Here is a 16,376-nt window from a genome sequence, read left to right as displayed (position 1 = left end):
GCATAAAATGCTTATAAATATGTAAAACTAAACAGATTTAATAACTGCAAATGTTTATTTGCTAATTTAGGGAAATACAACCCTATATATACTACCATACCAGCTAGCGGTCCTTAAATGTCAGTTTTAAAGAGGCCAACTTGTTAACTCTGGCAATCTTTCTTGTTCATTTGTGGTTCAGTACCTTAATGAAAACTACATTAAATGTGTATCTAGTATAATCACTGCTGAAGTTTGGAATAAAACACACACACTGCAAACAAACTGTTTCACGTTGATTAATTACAAGATGGGATCTACCAGATACATCTCACAGTGAAAATATGATACTAAATACTAAGCCGGGGTTTGGCCTGCCTATACTAACATATACCATGACATGATCTAATTTAACTCACCATCTTTCCCTGTCATCAGTACAATGCTTTATGAGTTGGCACAAACACAATAATAAACAAAATCTAAACACAGCAACAAACTCCCAAGGGATTACTTGGCTATAAAGCAGTCCTTTAGAAGTTACATAAAACTCATTAATGTACAAGAATGCCCAGTTAGAAAAATACTACAGAAAATACAACATTACTAAGGAGTTCTAAGAGAAGTGAATTTGCAGTTTAGAGGGGGAAAAAAATCACTTTGGTACAGGATGAAGTAGATTATAAGGAAACAAATGAGAAGAATCCAGGTAAGAAATGAAAGCCTAGATTAAGGCAGTAATAGTAGGAGTGTTGATAATGTAGATAAAGGGTTTGGATTCAAAGATGTTAAGGAGGTAGAATCTTGGGGCCAGACAGATGTGAGATGTAAAATGGAGGAATCAAGGACAACTTGCAGGTTTCTAGAAAAAACAATGATAGTGGTACATCCTCCAAGGCAAGGAAAATAGCAGAATTTAAGGGTGAGGGGATTGAGAAGTAGCAGAATCAACACTTACAGGGACTATTTGATCATCTTCTACTCTCACCTCACTCACTCCCAGCTTTCCTCAAAATTCTCTCCCCCATGCACATAGCTGTACTAAGAGCAACCATGTTACAATGTAACCTATAGTGTGATCCTACCTGCAGGGTACAGTTGACAGATAAAGTCTGAATCCTTAACTAAAGCTAGGCCAATATGCAGACTCCACCTGTTTTATTTATATCTCTATATGTATATGTAAATGGGTATATACACACACATATGTATACACACATGTATACACACATTTATACATACATACACACAGAGATATGTATATATACATATACATATATACACACACACACACAATCAAACAAAAAATCCCCTAACAACCACCATAGTAAATAGGACCTTGTAACTAACTGCTCAACCCTAAGGCAATCCTCATACTCAAATATCCACTAAGGGCCATTTGATCTGCTAAGACAAAAGTTGACAAACTGTTTTAAAGCCACAAAGTAAATATTTTAGGCTTCACAGGCCATAAAGTTAGGACTACTTAACTCTGCCACTGTATCAGCAAAAGCACCTACATACAATACATAAACAGATGGGTGTGTTGTCTGTGCTCTAATAAAACTTTATTCATGGACACTGAATTTTGAGTTTCCTATAATTCTCACATACCACAAAATATTCTTCTTTTGACTTTTTCCCACCATTTTAAAAAAATGTAAAAACCATTCTTAGCTCTCAGGCCATACAAAAGCAGGCAGCATTGGGCCTACTAACCTTAGTGTGTCAACCCTTGTGCTAAGGTAACACAGAACTGCCCTCTCCTTTCTTTCAAATGTCCTCTAAGTGTCAGAAAAGGAAAATCTTTCTAGTGGACAGAATTGAAAATCTTCATTTGGCTGCCAAAGAACTCACTCCATTTGCAAGGAAGTAAGTCAACAAATGAAGCCCCATGCAATTTGCTGGTTCTATCATTTACCTTCTACTGTACCTGTCCAGCAAGATACGGTGTTAAGTTTCGGAACAATGATACCTTCCTCTTCCCTCCCCTCATAAGAGTTTTTAGCTATTTTTTTTTTCCTACCACTGTGTATCAGTTATGCTGGGGATGGTTAAATTCAGTACTTAGTCCACAATTTTCAAACATGTGACAAAGCATAGCTAGGCCTGATTAACAAAGAGCATCACCTTTAGAATCTGGACTCAGAGAACAATGACCTCTGGATGTGGTAAGTAGATATGAATTTGGGTTGTTTCCATAGAAGAGATGAGAGTGTTTGCTGGTATATAGAGATAGTGAGATTATGTTAAAGAAAATATTTAATATATATAAGAAAAGTAGGACTCTGTGTGGGTGCGCTCAATAGCCATGGAATGAATGAACTGGACAACTATGTTTTAGAGTGTCCTTTACTCCTCTTCTTTCTGGGATGTAGCCCGCTAGCCAGAGCTGTGGTCCAGAGCTGGACCTATAACCTAACGAGTCCCTTTCCTGAGATTTGAGACTGAGAATCAGGTCAGTCTCTCTGATGGCAGAAACTATAAGATTTAAAACTCAAAAGATATTAGTAAGTGTTAAAAACTGACCTGCAGCAAGAAAGAACTAACTGAACACACAAAGAGTATCTTGTGTGAAAAAAAAAAAAAAAAAAGTATCTTGTGAGACATAAAGAGATACTCTTGACCACATATGGAGTCCCTGGATCTAGCTGTTCCTGAGTTCCAGCTGTCCTCCTATGGCTTGATTGCCTTTCTGAGAATTCACAGGATACCCGTATGTTTCCAAAAAATTCTTCTTTTTGCTTCAGTTAGGTATGTGTCGCTCTCCTAACTAAAACAGAGTACCTACTGGACAATCTCTAAACAGGGATATTCAGTTGGATCAAAGAGTTCTGGTGAGTTTAAAACACTGAAGGATGGTAGCTACAGCAACAAAAATGGAAGAAATCACCAGGAAGAGTGAAAAGAGGTGGTCAAGGTGGAAATTCATAAATATCAATATGATTAGCAGAGAATTAAGAGTCTGCAAAGAAGCAGCTAGTAGTAAGAAAGGCAGGAAAGGGACAGTCACAAAAGTCAAGGAAAAAAAAACAGTATCAAGGAGACAATGGTTAACAATGTCAAGTATAGAAAGAGGTAAAGGAGTAAGCAATGATTATACAATTTGTCAATGTACAAGTCACAGGTGGCCCTGATAAGAGTTATTTCACTGGCATGCTAGGATGAGAAGCCAGATTGAGGGTTTAAGAATACATAGGAAGTACACAACTCTACCTATGAAGTACTATTCCCATTGAAAAAAAAACATTCAAGCCTGAATCGGAGCAAGCTTCTAGAGGTAACTACCAATTTACAGGAAAAACTGTGGACAGAAGAACATATTACATGAAACCAAAGGGATGCAATCAGCAAAATCTAGACTGTGAGAAATCTCATAGGGCAAAAGCTTGGTTTCTTTCACAAACCAATTGTATAGGAACAAGAACAAAAAGACAGAAAGAAAAGAGGGTTGAGACACACATCAACACAATAAAATGTATGAACCTTATTTGTATCCTAATTCAGACAAACTGTTAAAACAAAAACTGTAATCGAGGAAATTTGAACACCGACCAGAATATGTGATGATATTAAGGAATTAGTGTTAATTTTTTTAGTAAAATCTTAAATTGGATTATTATTTTAATTCTTAGAGATATACAATAAAATAGTATAACACAGTCTTTATTCTACTAGTGAGTCTTCACTGATTGTGCTCAAAGTCATCCAGCCTGCTACAGTCCCATAGTTAGCTGCATAACAAATATTAAGAGAGATACAAAGCGATACAGGGATTCAAAGGAGATAAGTCACTATTGGGGTAGGGAATCAAGCAAAACTTAAGGCAATGGTATTTGCACTGTGCCTTAAAAGATGATGAAATGTTAAGAGACAAGGAACAAGACAGGAAAAGTGATATTCCAGATGGAAGAAATGATAGCAATTGGAAAGAGGTGGGAAGGCCTATCTATAAAGAGTATTGACTCTACTCACCTTTCCATAAAACTGTCCCTACCCTAGTGATGACAAGAAAAGGAAAAGTCAAAGTGAAACATCATAACCCACTAGGCAGCTCCAAGTTGACAAAATCATGGGAGACCCATTCAGGCCCAAAGCAGACAGAGGAAGCCCAGTTCCAGAACAGATCACGACAGTATCTGGGTAGCCAAACCATACTGGCTTTCCAGAGTAATCTATTCATGTCAATCTCTGGGTGTGGGGAGTTACTGCAAGTAGGGGTGCTCTCCTTAAACCAAAGGGAAAAGTAGCAAGGTAACAGGTCAGGTTAGCTTTAAGCAATTTTTACTCACTGACTACACCTTATTTCACAATTAACTGAGACTAGCAAACACCCTCCCAGAAATCAATATAATTGTTCCAACTTTTCAGAGAAAATAAAAAAGGAAATGGGAAAACCATAATGAAGACTGGGGGTTCAAAAGCTGGAAATCCTTTACATTATACAGGAAAGTTTTTATAGTAAGTTATCTGTAGAAGAGAGCTGAAATAAAAAATAAAATCTACCATATGATCCAGCAATCCCACTCTTGGGCATATATCTGGACAAAACTATAATTCAAAAAGATATATGCACCCCTATGTTCATAGCAGCACTATTCACAATAGCCAAGACATGGAAACAACCTAAATGTCCATTGACAGATGAATGGATAAAGAAGATGTGGTACATATATACAATGGAATACTACTCAGCCATAAAAAAGAACAAAATAATGCCATTTGCAGCAACATGGATGCAACTAGAGATTATCATTCTAAGTAAGGTAAGTCAGAAGGAGAAAGACAAATACCGTATGATATCACTTATATATGGAATCTAAAATGTGGCACAAATGAACCTATCTACAAAACAGAAACAGACTCAAAAGACATAGAGAACAGACAGGGGGGCAGGGGATGGACTGGGAGTTTGGGGTTAGTAGATGCAAACTATTACATACAGAATGGATAAACAAGGTCACACTGCATAGCACAGGGAACTATATTCAATATCCTGGGATAAACCATAATGGAAAAGAATATAAAAAAGAATGCATATATGTATATAACTGAGTCACTTTGTTATACAGTAGAAATTAACACAACACTGTAAATCAACTATCCTTCAATAAAAAATTTAAAAAAAGTAAAATAAAATCAAATCTAAGTTATCAATTTTTATAATACACACTGCACTTCTGGGTCACTGTCCAGGTGTGCCTTCGATATTTAAGACTACCTCTTTGGGGACTTCCCTGGTGGCGCAGTGGTTAAGAATCTGCCTGCCAATGCAGGGGACACGGGTTCAAGCCCTGGCCCAGGAAGATTCCACATGCCGTGGAGCAACTAAGCCTGTGCACCACAACTACTGAGCCTGCACTCTAGAGCCCGCGAGCCACAGCTATTGAGCTCGCGTGCCACAACTACTGAAACCTGCGCACCTAGAGCTACAAGAGAAGCCACGGTAATGAGAAGCCTGGTACCGCAACAAAGGGTAGCCACCGCTAGCAGCAACTAGAGAAAGCCCGCGCACAGCAATGAAGGCCCAACACAGACATAAATAAATAAATAAATAAATTTATATTAAAAAAAAGACTACCTCTTTGATTTTTATGAAAAATACTATGAAGAGAAGGCCTCATACATTTTGGACTTCATTCTAAACCAGGAGGTGGCCACAAAAGAATACCTGTTTTCTTTGTTCCTCTCAGGTACACATAAAACCATGACATTTACCTTAGCTCTTAAAAAAAATGTAAGATACATAATTTTAGAAGGCTTCACCTTCTGTCATCTTCTGTAGCTGATAGCTACTTTTTCCCCTACAAATAAATACTGATCACTTGCTCATACAGCTTTTTTTTTTTAAGAGTACCCTTTTGTGAAATCTTGGGTTGGATATCACATTCAAATTCAACCTAGTAATTGTATAAAATACTGGGAAGGACACAAAGAGGTATAAATATAGTTCTTGCTCTAAAGACATGACAGATCTATAAAAAAATTACAATACAAAGCAGAATGCATCAACTGTCACAAAGGGGGTACAGTATCTCAAGAGCACAGAGAAGGGAATGTACATCATCTGACAAGAAGAAACTGAAGCTGAATGAAAATATGCTATCTTTAAGAATGCTTAATTACACAGCTTCAAAGCACTGTAGAATCACCTTTACACCTCAAAACTGTAGACCATTTTCGAATAATCACAGCTAAGCTCTTTTTTTTTTTAAATCAAACAGTAAAAGTTTGGTCACTCACAAACATCCTATCTTGCCTCCACTTGACACAGAATTTTATTTAAAGCAAAATCTGCCTACTGTTCCAGTAGAGCTAACAAAAACCAAAGCCGTCAGCCTGCAAGCCACCACAAACTGAATGAAAATGCTGGTGTTAAAAAAAAAAAATTTTTTTTTTATTGCCTCAGGTAAGTTAATGCTAAAAGATAATTTAAAATAACTTATTAAGATTTTTTTTTAATGTTTGGAGACTGAAGGAGGCATTGATGAATGAGTAAAATAAACCTGAGCAATTTAAAGAAGCCAGCTTTGTTAAAAACCAGATGGCCACTTGCCAACACTTCTTCATACACGTAAAACCAAAGATGATTCTAGGCAAGATTCACAGGCCACAGAGGCTCTTTATTAAATGTCAAATTAAGAAAGTTCTCATATTTCAATTTTGATAAGTTAAAGGACAGTTAATTAAAGGAGCACTTTACAAAGCTTTGCAGAATCAATATGGAAACAAAGCTTTGCGCTTTTAACATCTGAACCCTCAAAAACAAGACATTTTAAACGTCACATTTACAAACATCCTATTCACAAGGAACTATCGCTTAGATTCTGTAAGGAAAAACAGTGGTAACTGGAAAAGGGACTGGCCTTACTTTAAAATCTCCAACAGGCCAGCTGAAAAGAAATCGCACAATTCTTAATTGCAAGTGACCGTGAGAACCCTAAATCGAACTCTTCGTCTTAGTTTGAACTCCATACAAAAGCATTTCAGATTTGTATCTTTGTACAAATTTGCACCTTTGTATCATTCCTACAAATGATACCGTTTGTGAAAGAAAAGGCAATAAGGATACAACTCAAACTCCTATATCCCATGATCCATCCTCAAAGAGTGGAAGGAACAGCAAAGTGGAAGGAACAAAGCACTGACGTCAATTACGAGATTAACCCCGGGCACAGGCAGCTGGAGAAAAGGCCTACACATCAATATCCAAATGCAAGGTATCGGGGTAACTAGCTAACCGATTCTGAAGTTATGGGGGGGTATTCAAGTATTACACCCCCACATTCCCATTTTTAGTTAACCCCCTTCGCCAGTCGAAGGCGGAAATTTTTTTCCTCTTTTTTTTTTTTGCGGGGGGGGCGGGGAGGAGGAGGAGGAGGAGGAGGAGGTGGTGGAGGAGGAGGTGGAGGAGGACGTACTCAGGATCGCGAGAAGGAAAGCGAGAACTAGTTGGGTAATGATAGCCAGAACCTAGGCCTATTTTCTCTTTAACTAGAAATAACTTGAAATTGAGAAGGGTATTAAAAAGTAACAGATCAGTCGATGGAATTTCTGAGGGAAGGAATGGATTAATGGACGAAAGGGGAAAGGAGAAACAGTGAAAAGACTGATTTCTGGTAATTTTTGTTAGGACTGGGTTAGCCTTTTAAATTAATTTGTATTTTTGAGGGTCGGGGGTGGAACGCGAAGACGAGGGAAGCCGTCTCGAGCAGCCCTAGCCCGAAGGGTCTCTCCGGGCCCCCAAACGGACCCTGTCCTCCCCTCCCCCCAGCCCCTCCCCGCGGCCGGGCCCGGCCCTCAGTCCGTCTGTCTGCTCTTCTCACCTCCAGTCCCGGCTCCGCTAGGCCCGAACCATTTCCCGGCTGCGGCAGAGGCGGCGCCGGGCCTGCACCTTCACCGGACGCGCATTCGAACCCGCTCGGGGGGCGGCGACAAACTGCCAAGGGCGAGGAGCTCCGGGCGGCGGCGGGGGTTCGGCAGGTCTCGAAAAGCGCAGGCGGCGGCGGTGGCGACGCACCTCACACAGCACAGGCGGAGGTTCCGCCCCGCTCCATGACTGTCGAGCCCAGACCGGGACGGCTGGCTGAGGAGGCAGGGGCGGGCTGACGAGGACCTGGCACAGGGATCCCCCGCCCCGTCCGCTGGCGGCAGCAGCGACGGCGCTCGACTCCCGCAACCAGGACAGTGACTGACGCAGCGGCCGCGCCACCCATGTGACCAGGCCCGGGCGGGGACGAGGCGTCACGTGGCGACGCCGCGCCCCTCCCCGTCAGAAAAGCGGAGGGTTGCGGATCCTACAGCGCCGGGAGGTGACGCTGGAGGTGGTGACGTGCTCCGACGACGCCGGGCTGGCCGGGTACTGGCCCAGGTGGCCTAGGTCCGAGCCCCTGAGCCCGGCGGCCGCGTCTGACAGGGCGGGACCGGCAGGATCGGGCCTCCACACTTCGCGCGCGCACACTTCGGCGCGCACACCCTCCAGCGCGTAGCCGCTAGCGAGGTTCAGAAGGGCGGGGCCGGGTGGAGCCGGATCTACTAGTTCTGGGGCTCAGGAGGTCAGGCAGTCCGCCCCTCCTGAGGGTGTGGTCGAAGCCCGCAGGCCCGTGGTGCGGTGCTGCCGTCGAAGACCGGAGTCAGTGCGGCGGCCCTCGACAGGTCCGGCCGGAAAAGGAAGTCCGCTGGGAATTTCTCTGCAGGAGGCCGCCTAGAACCTCGCTTGAACTTCTCAGACGAAGCCAAGCCAGACCTTTTTCTTGATCATCTAAACATCTTCTACTGTTAATACTTCTTTTCAAGATATCATTCCAAACACTTTTCTTCAGTTCTTAACATCCTGCCAGTCAGGGCAAACTATAATTTAATTGAGAGTAAAGCCATAGTTATAGATTAGACAGGATTTTCAAAGGGTCTCATAGAACCCAGTACGGTAACTGTCCAGAGAAACTACTTTGGGTTCATTTTTTTGGAAAACACTTTATAATTTCCTGCTTCTTATCTGTTTTCTTTCCATGAAGGAGCCTCATGAAGGTGTTTTTTTCACTCTCTACTAATTTTGAAGCAAGCATTTAAAAGATTTTTTAAAATAAAATTCAAGGATTTTGAGGAACTTTATGATAAACTATAAAGAGTGTGCATATGAAAATGTTTTTATTAGCCCTAAAAGCTGGTAATTCATCAGCAGCAATAGTAGTATAATATTTTTCTTTTTAAAATTCTGAAGTGACCACATATTCTTTTAAGCTAAACTCTATATAGATTTTTATCTATCTATATAAATTAGGAAATGATTTCATGCAAAACTCAAAATGAACTGTGACAAAATATAGTGAAAAATAATTGGCAGTCCCATCCCTGCCCTTCAACTACTCCAGTTCCGGAGGCAATCACTTAACATTTTCTAATGTAGCCTTCCCAAGATATGTTGTAAATATATATTAAAATACACTTATATGTACCTCTTTTTATGCAAAAGATAACGTACTATATACACTGTTAAGTTCCTTCCTTTTTCACTTAAAATATCCTGGATATCTTTCCATATCACTGTGTAAAGAACTGTCTCATTCTTCCTAGGGGCAGTATAATATTCCATTGTATGCAAATATCTATTTCAACCAATCTCCTACAGGTGGACATTTAGGTTGTTGCCAAGCCATTACTAAATTACAAACTAAGCCGCAACTAATAGTCTCATAACATGGATAAGTATACCAATAACTCATTAGACTGCAATCTTTAAATCAAAAGGTATTTTCAGTTTGGATAGAGATTGCCAAATTGTCCTCCGTAGATGTAATGCCAATTTCATGTGTTTTCTTTTGTATTCTGCCTTGGAAGATTTACAAGCCTGTATAGGAAGGGAGGGAAGATGGAGACTGACAACAAGAAAGATTATCATTTTACACAATTAAAGAAGTATTAAAACATTGAAGATATGTCATAAACTTTACAAGAATATTCCTTTACTTATTCTGATGTAGATGTTACTTGGCTAACCAAAAGATAATATGCTTTTGGTTCCATAAATTATCACAATAATTTTTCAATATAAATGAGACCTTACTTAAAAACCAAAAGAGGGGACTTCCCTGGTGGCACAGTGGTTAAAAATCCGCCTGCCAGTGCAGGGGATACGGGTTCGATCCCTGGTCTGGGAAAATCCCACATGCGGAGCAAATAAGCCTATGCGCTACAACTCCTGAGCCTGCGCTCTAGAGCCCACGAGCCACAGCTACTAAAGCCCATGTGCCTAGAGCCTGTGCTCCACAACTAGAGAAACCACCGCATTGAGAAGCCCACGCACCACAACTACTGAGTGCCTGTGTGCAACAACGAAGACCCAACACAGCCAAAAAAAAAAACGAAAAACAAAAGGGGGCCTGGGTTGGAAAAAATAGACTTTCCTTTGGAATTATTCTGCAAATAGGAATTTCTTTCCCTTTTAGCAATGAGAGAAAAAATTCCTAATTATATATTTCTCAACTCGTAACATTTTAATACTCTGTCATTTTATTTAATCAGATGCATCCATTTTAACAAAGTGACTTTTCTGTCTCTAACTTCATGTTCTAGAACAATGTAAGTCAACTGCACAGTTTGGTGTAATCAGAAAATACAAACCATAGAACTTTAAGAGAAAATAATCTCAAAGAAAAATATGACTTTTATTAACAGGCAATATTTGAACAAAGTATTCAGTATATATTGTTACAGCAGCAATTCTCAGTAGAGTTCTGGGGTGTTTTTAAGTCAGATTTTTGTGAAGGTATAATTTACATACAGAGAATATATATATATAACTGAGTCACTTTGCTGTACACCAGAAACTAAGACAACATCGTAAATCCACTATAGTTCAATAAAAAATTAAAAAGTAATAAAATTTACATACAGTAAAATTTATCCTTTTCAATGTATGGTTCTATGAGTTCTGACAAATGCATACAGCTATGTGACCACCACCCCAATCAAGATATAGAACATTTCCTTTACCCCCAAACATTCACTCTTGCTCCTCTGTAATGAATGCCTCACCTCAACCCCAGTTCCTGGCAACCACTGATGTGCTTTCTGTCCCTATACTTTTACCTTTTCCAGGATATCACATGAATAGAATCATACAGTATGTAGCCTTTTAAGTCTGCCTTTGTTCACTTAGCATAATGCCTTTGAGATCCATCTATCGTTGTCGCGTGTCTGAGTAATTTATCCCTTCCTATTGCTGAGTAGTATTCTATTACTATAACATAGCCTGTTTAGGCATTCATCCATTGAAGGACATTTGGGTTGCTTCCAGTTTTTAATGATTATGAATAAAACATATAAACATCCACGTACAAGGTTTCACTCAGTCTTTAAAATGATTTTCTGAAAGTCACTTCTAGACATAGGAATTACTGTCGTAAATATATCTACATAACTATTATTCTATGTTATTTTAGAAACTCAAATAATTTATTCATTATGTATCAAATGTTTATGAAACATCTACTATATAGCAGGTACTGTTCTAGGCATATGGATAAAACGATGATCAAACGCTGGCACCAAAAAAAATAGCCCCAAAATGGTGGGTTGATAAGGCAAAGTTGAGTTTATTACTTACTGATAAAAGAGACCAGTGCCTTGATGTTTTCAGTAGCATTTCCAAGGGGAAATTGGAACACTTATAAGGTTTTGGGGTCTGGTCTAAGGGGGTTTTTCAGTTTAGGGGGCTTGATTAGGATTGGATAAGAATCATGGTATAATAGGTTAGGATTAGAACACACAGCAAGGTAAAGGTTTTAAAGAGTCTTGAGAGTGTGTTAGTTTTTATTGCCGCTTTAACAAATTACCACAAACTTAGAGGCCTAAAATAACACAAATTTATCATCTTACAATTTTATAACTCAGAAGTCTGACACAGGTCTCCCTGTGTTAAGATCAGAGTGTTGGCAAGACTGCTCCTTTCCAGAGGCTCTTTTCCATCTTCTAGAGGCTGCCCACATTCCTCGGCTTGTGACCCCCTTCATCCATCTTCACAGTCAGCAAGGGCTGGTTGACTCCTTCTTAAATCACATCCTCTGACCTTCTGTTCTGCCTCCCTCTTCCGCTTTTGAGAACCCTTGTGATTACTGCGGACCAACTCAAATAATTTAGGATAATCTCTCTATATTAAGGTCAGCTGAATTAGTAACCTTAATTCCATCTGCCACCTTAATTCCATTTTGCATGTAACATAGCATATTCAAAGGTTCCAGGGATTAGTACGTAAACACCTTTGAGGGGCCATTATTCTGCCCACCACACAGTGTAAACTGTCATTTAAAGTCATCTGTTGAATGGGGAAGGTATGGGTTGGGAGTTTGAGGTTAGCAGATGCAAACTGTTGTCTATAGAATGGATAAACAACAAGGTCCTACCATATAGCACAGGGAGCTATATCCAATGTCGCACAATAAACCATAATGGAAAAGAATATGAAAAAGAATATATATAACCGAATCACTTTGCTGTGCAGGAGAAACTACACAACAATGTAAATCAACTACACCTCAATAAAAATAAATAGGGAATTCCCTGGCAGTCCAGTGGTTAGGACTCTGGTCTCCCACTGCGGGAGGCCCGGGGTACGATCCCTAGTTAGTTGGGGAACTAAGATCCTGCAAGCCGCGTGGCGCAGCCAAATAAATAAGTAAAATTAAGTCATCTGTTGAAAAGTTGACTAGGTTTTTGTTCATTTAAATGAGACTTTGAGACGTTTCTGAAATGAAAAGTTGCAGTTTTTCTGTTCCTGGTCCAATGTTCCTGGAATAGTAGTAATGTTGAAGATGACAATGAAATAATAAAATTATGTTAATGTTGACAGTAATCCATGTAGATATTTAATGTTGATAGTAATCCATGTGGATACAGACAGTTTCAATTCTCAGTGTCTGACTTTGCAGCCATTTTTCAGCCTGAGTTGGAGAACATTAACATCTAGAACCATGATCAGTCCAAATCTTCACTGTTACATGAGGTGTCATGATTACGAATCAAATTTCTGGGGGATGGTTGTTTCAAATTGCACAAGTACCAGGTTTTCCCATTCGTAATCCTTCTGGGGAACACTGGAGAACACATATCTCAGTTACCACATCTGAGGGGCAAGGAAGCTGGAGTACTTTTTTTATTATTATTTATTTATTTATTCATTTATTTGTCTGCGCTGGGTCTTAGCTGCAGCACGTGGGATCTTCCTTGCCGTGTGCGGTATCTTCCTTGCCGTGTGCAGCCTCTTCGTTGAGACATGCGGGATCTTTTAGTTGCTGCATGCGGGCTCTTGATTGCGGTATGCGGGGCCTAGTTCCCTGACCAGGGATTGAACCCGGGCCCCCTGCACTGGGACCCCGGAGTCTTAACCACTGTGCCACCAGGGAAGTCCCTGGAGTATTTATATAACTACTCCTGTTGATCACTGTTGAGGGCTTTCTAGCAACTTCGGCCTGTTACATGTAAGTAGAGCAAACTACAGCAGCCAGAGACGTTTTTCAGGCAAATAAAATCAGGAACATCTGCATAATTCAGAGTTACACTGATATTCCTGAAATGGTAGAGGTGAGGGACATGGGCGGGCAACATCCATGTCTGCTTCAATGATAATTACTGTACATACTATGTGCCGGGCACAAAGCTAAACATTTTCAGATGCATTATTTAATTTTTTTAACCTTTTCCTCTCTATCTTTTCCGCTACCAGCATGCCACTGAAACTCCAAGATCACCATCAGTTCCCACACTGTCAAATCCAAAAGTTGAATCTTTGTCTTTACCTTACTAGTGTTTAACACAGTTAACCATTTTTTCTTGTTTGAGACACTTCCTTCTCCTGGTTTTTGAGAGGCCACACTCTCCAAGTTTCCCTCCTGGCTGCTGCTTTTCAGTCTCATTTGCAGGAGATCCTTTCCCTTTCCCTGACTTCTGAATAGAGGTGTCTCAAGACTTGATCTTTAGCTCTTTTCTCTCTCTTTCTTTCTGGGATCATTCACTTAGCATAATGCCTTTGAGATCCATCTATCGTTGTTGCATGTCTCAGTAATTTATCCCTCCTTATTGCTGAGTAGTATTCTTTTTCTGCAAAGGCCAGATAGTAAATATTTTAGGCTTTACAGGCCAAGTGGCAAAAATCAAGGATTTCGTGTAGCTACATAATAGGTTAAAATTTTTTTCTGTCAATTTTTCATGAAATTCAAAATGTAGTAATTAAGCTTTGCAATTCAAGTCTACTAATGAGAATAATAATTTTTCTTTTTCGGCAGGGAGCGGGGATAACATTTCACTTACTTGGGATTCAAAGTTAATATTTCCTATCATCAAGTGTGATTTCAGATATTCTTCTGTTAATGTTTATCTGTTGTAAAGTTTTATGTATTTAATTTTGAAAACATCTTTTCACACAGATAGGTACTGCCAAATACTGATATCAATACACTGGCATGTGATATTAGTTAAGAATATTCATTGCTGGGAATTCCCTGGTGGTCCAGTGGTTAGGACTCCATGCTTTCACTGCCACAAAGTCCAGAAACCTCCATGGGCACTGTAGTTCAAGCTTAGAAAAAATATATGCTGCAAATCTGTATGGTAATAGACATTTTACTTATAACTTTGAACAGCACAGGAAGTATACAAAACAACTTGATATTGTGATTCAAAAAAAGTTGTTGCTGAAATGACGTGTCTGCAGTAAGATTTCACATATAAACAGTTTGCCTTGTAACTTAGGTTGAACTTGTTAATAAGCTTTATTGAGTCTTCAGTAAAAGTTAATTTCCAAGCCATTTAGTGTTCAACAGTCGTTGAGGGCACTTATTCACAAAAACTTCCATCTGACAACATTATTCCCAATAGCCAAAAGGTGGAAGCAACCCAAGTGTCCATTGATGGTTGAATGGATAAGCAAAATGTGGTATATTCATTAACAAAATATTATTCAACCTTAAAAAGGAAGAGAAATTTGCACATGCTACAACATGAATGAACCTTGAGGATATTATGCTAGGTGAAATAAGCCAGTCACAAAAAGACAAACACTGTATGATTCCACTTATAAGAGATACCAAGAGTAGTTAAATTCATAGAGACAGATAGGAGAATACAGTTGTCAGGGGCTGGGGTGGAGGAAATGCGGAATTATTGTTTAATGGGTATAGAGTTTCAGTTTTGCAAGATGAAACAAGTTTTGGAGATGGATAGTGGTGATGGTTGCACAATAATGTGCATGTACTTAATACCACTGAACTGTACATTAAAAATCGGTTAAGATGTTAAATTTTATTTTATATGTATTCTACCACAATTTAAAAAATTTCTATCTCAGTCCAGAGCTCAAATAATCACAATAATACTTTACCATTACTAAGCCATCAAACTGCTGTGTGGTACAGCAAGTCAGAATATTCAGGTTTATTTCTAAAAAAATTCCTGGGACACGTGGTGGTTAAGTCCAGAAGAACAAATGAAATTCACTGTTGATAATGTTGGTCTGATGACACATGATAAATTCAAGTATTTGCAACAGGCTTTAAACACCTTACATTTTCAAAAGCTTTGTAAATCTGTCCAACTAAGCTTTTTCTCCTCCACACATATTGGTACCACCATCAATTATAACACATCTTATTCAGCTCAACGGCAGGTTATACTGAATTAGGGTTTCCTCAACTTCTTTGAAAATATTCTCATGTGTAGTTGTCCCACACAGACTACTCTTAGTGGTAATTCTTCAAACTCAACATTGATTTCTTGAATAAGCAACTGACTGGTATCAGTAACTTCTGTGTACTCATCAAGAGTCAAGTACATATATATGAATGGAATAGGATTGAAAGTCTAGACATAAGTCCTCATATTTATGGCCAGTTGATTTTCAACAAGGATTCTAAGACAATTCAATTGGCAAACAATAGTCTTTTCAACAACTTGTGCTGGGACAACTGGATACCCGTATACAAAAGAATGACATTGGACTCCTACTTCACAACATACAAAAATCAGCTCAAAATGAATCCAAGCCCTAATTGTAAAAGCTAAAACTATAAAACTCTTAAAAGAAAACATAGGCATAAATCTTCAATGGTTTATTAGATTAGATATGACACCAAAAGTACAAGCAACAAAAGAAAAACATAAACCGGACTTCAACAAAATTTAAAAGTTTTGTGCTTCAAAGGACAACATCAACAAAGTGAAAAGACAAAAGACAAATACCCAGTTTTTGAAAAATGCACAGAGGTTTTGTTTTGTTTTGTTTTGGCTTTCCTCAAAAGGTTAAGCATAAAGTTACCATATAACCCAGAGTTTTAAGAATACACCCAAGAGAATTTTTAAAAGTCCTCAAAAAACTTGCACATGAATGTCCATGGCAATATTATTCA

The 16,376-nt window shown here is 39.2% G+C and overlaps 1 protein-coding gene across 5 annotated transcripts in view; it reads right to left on the bottom strand.

The window, feature by feature from the left end:
* The window catches only part of AFF4 (ALF transcription elongation factor 4), a 93,232-nt gene extending 85,035 nt beyond the window's left edge, over positions 1 to 8,197 (bottom strand). For 3 of the 5 annotated variants that reach the window (XM_033405901.2, XM_033405902.2, XM_004279914.4), the window contains exon 1: positions 7,806 to 8,164. The gene's annotated coding sequence lies outside the window, so the exon portion shown is untranslated. Of the gene's footprint in view, positions 1 to 7,805 lie in introns of all 5 variants that reach the window. The other 2 variants (XM_004279913.3, XM_033405904.2) reach the window with 2 other exon arrangements.
* Positions 8,198 to 16,376: the final 8,179 nt, after the last annotated feature.

This window comes from Orcinus orca, chromosome 3 (assembly GCF_937001465.1).
Source record: "Orcinus orca chromosome 3, mOrcOrc1.1, whole genome shotgun sequence".
Taxonomy (NCBI): domain Eukaryota; kingdom Metazoa; phylum Chordata; class Mammalia; order Artiodactyla; family Delphinidae; genus Orcinus; species Orcinus orca.
This window is presented reverse-complemented; position numbering and strand designations above follow the sequence as displayed.